This window comes from Malania oleifera, chromosome 6 (genome assembly GCF_029873635.1).
Source record: "Malania oleifera isolate guangnan ecotype guangnan chromosome 6, ASM2987363v1, whole genome shotgun sequence".
NCBI lineage: Eukaryota > Viridiplantae > Streptophyta > Magnoliopsida > Santalales > Ximeniaceae > Malania > Malania oleifera.
The window spans coordinates 13633673-13636877 of NC_080422.1; positions in this window are offsets into that span (position 1 = coordinate 13633673).

Sequence of the window (3205 nt, forward strand, 5' to 3'; positions counted from 1 at the left end):
AAAACCACAGCTCTATTTAAAAGCAATATCATAGTACCTGTCATCACATTCCCCGCATGCTAAGCATCCGCTGGAGTAAGCGAGTACACCCTTACTGGAGCTGTGTTCGCCTGATGAGTCCCACGGGATACCTGATTACTTCCCCAATTCTAACTCGAAGAAGGCGTACCCCTCTTTAGTGCGTGACAATCCCGTGCCATGTGACCTGACTGGCCACAGTTGTAGTAGTTACCCACAAACGTTTGGCATTCACCACTATGCCATCTATGGCACCTAATACAACGATCACCCGACTAGCTCATCTAAGAACCTTGATGGTCGGTATTCTGGTGGTAACCTGAGCCCCTGTTCCTCTTCTTCCATGATCCCTTGCGAGATCCAGACTGAGAACCGAAAGGTACTGGCCTCTTCTTCAACTCCCGATCCACCTCATCCTCTCGGATGCCGGTTTCGATCACCGTGGCCTTATCTACTAAGACCAAAAACACACGGATCTGAAGCATCCCTACTAATCTGCGAATGCCCTCTATCAGGCCCTTCTCGAACCTCTGAGTCTTCTCGTACTCATTCAGGATTAAGCACGACACAAAACGAGATAACTCTATAGACCGAGTCGCATACCCCTACACTGTAACACCCCGACCCCGAGGGGCCTAGGATATTAACTTTTTACTACTGATTTACAGCGGAAGCAAATAAAATCAATTTTTATTACACCAGAGCACTAATCATCCATATTACAATCACTTATTTCAAAAGAAGAAAATTACACAAATGTAAATATCTGAAATCATACTAATATTTCTAGTCAATTTTTATTTTTCTAATCCCCACCCGCATGCTTGTTAAGCCTGATTTCCGACATGTCCTTCAGAGTTATCTGAAATAAAATATGATTGGGGTGAGACGACGCTCAGTAAGTAAATAAGATTATTATTAGTGTGTGGCCAAAATGAGCTTTTAAAGAATTTCGTAAAACAATATTTAATACTATAACTTCAAAACTGCTTTTAGAATAAACATAAATTTAAAAATTCCTGCATAAAACTTTTGTCATCAATTTTAACAGTAAATTTTTATAATCATATACTATAACTGTTAAATTAAACTTTTAACTTTAAAACTGTAAAAATATTTAATGATAAACATACATATACTTTTCCTTATACGTTTTCCTTAGATCGTCATTTAAGCACCAAAATGATCCTTTTCACGTAAACTTACACTTTTCCTTCAAATCATCAGTAACTTTGTATACGTAATTAAATATGTATAAACATATATTGTAAAAACCACCCTTAGGCCTGTTTGCCGTAAGTCATGTTTACCCTCATGACTGGGTTGTGCGGTCCGAAGACTGGACTTAGCTGGCTGGCCGACCAAACTAAATCAACGTACGTAAACTTTAAGTGAGATTTTCCTTATTAAGTCCTGGTCCGGAACCAGGTGTGCACTCAGGAGAAATCCACTAACATAAATAACCACTCTGTAAACAGTGTGGGTGCACTCTGATCCGTATAAACTTTAAGCTGCGGTACCGAGCATCTATAACTTTGAACTTTCGTTGCCATAAGGGGTTTTAAAATCATCTTATTATAATTTATGCAATTTAAAATAATATCGTGAAAATCTCATCTTTACTCATATTTTCATAAAAAATGTAACGTAAAAATAAACTCATGCCACACAATTTTTGTGTTAAAAATATATATAATTTTATTTTTGAATAGAAATAAATGCTGAAAATTTACCCGAGGGGATTAGAACATTTCTTAACCCAAATATAGATGCAAGTATATTAAAGATAGAACTGGTATAATTAAATATGCGTAAAAATAAACTCATAGAAATTTTGTGGAACTAAGTAACATAATTAAAATTTACGTACAAAATAAACTCGGGTATGAATTTAAAATAAAAAGAAACTAACATAATCAAAATTTACTTACTTTCTTCTTTTACCGTGTGCTACGAACACAATAATTATCTTTAAGAAATGAGATCGGAAAAAGTGGGTGATTGAGAATTTATTCAAAAATTCTCTCTCCACCACAAATTCTTTCACTCACTAATCCTTCTCTTCTTTGGAAAATTGTTGTGAAAAATGAAGGTTGAGAGCTCCCTATTTATAGGAGAATTTTGGGGAAGAAATGGAATTTGTAAAAGTGTGGGGAGATGGGTGAAATTATAATTATTAAAAATTAAAGAATGGGCAAGGTATGGGTTGTGTATGGAATAGGGATGGAGGCCATGTGGGAGTGCTTGCCACCAATCCCACTAAATAATTTTTTAATTAATTACTTACCTAATTAATTAATCAATTACTTAATTAATTATTTTATTATTTTATTATTTTTTTTCCTAATCATTATTATCATTATTATTATCATTGTTATTAATTTTAAACTACTTTTAGTATTTATTTATTTTATTATTTATTTTTGAACAAGAATTAAATTTAAATTTTGAAAACTCATGTGGGCCCCACATGGTCTTGTGGGCCCCACACAACTTCGAGACCCGAATGGATCCTACGTAACTTGAATAACTCTTATACGATTTTATGCATCCTACATAGCTTTGAGACTTGTGTAAACCTCCATATGGCTTCGGGACTCATGTGGGCCCCACACAGTCTTGTGAGCCCCGCATAGGATACCTATATTATTATTATTTTACCATATATTTCTTCAAATTATATCAGTTAAAACATTATTTTATGTACTTATTTACGTATATAAACAGTGTCTTGTGGTTCCGGGACTCATGTGGACCCCACATAGTCTTGTGGGCCCCACATATGATACCTATATTATTATCATCTTATTATGTATTTCTACAAATTATGTCTGTCAAAACACTATTTTATGTATATATACTTATTTACGTGTACAAACAGTGTCTATCCTGTTTATCCTATGAAATTCCATTTTGACCAGGCCGACCTCCAGGGAGCGACTGAGCCGCAATGGTCTCTGAGCACTCGCTAAGACAAGGTCTTTCTTAGGCATCAAACATGGAATCAAGGATCCTACAGAAAAACACTTCCGTATTGATATTAACTTAATGACTATTTTTATTATTTTATTATTATTGTACTTTAATCATATATATATATATATATATATATATATATATATATATTTGGGTCATCACATGCACCATCATATTCCCCTGAGTTAGGGTAGAAAACTCATCCGCCTTA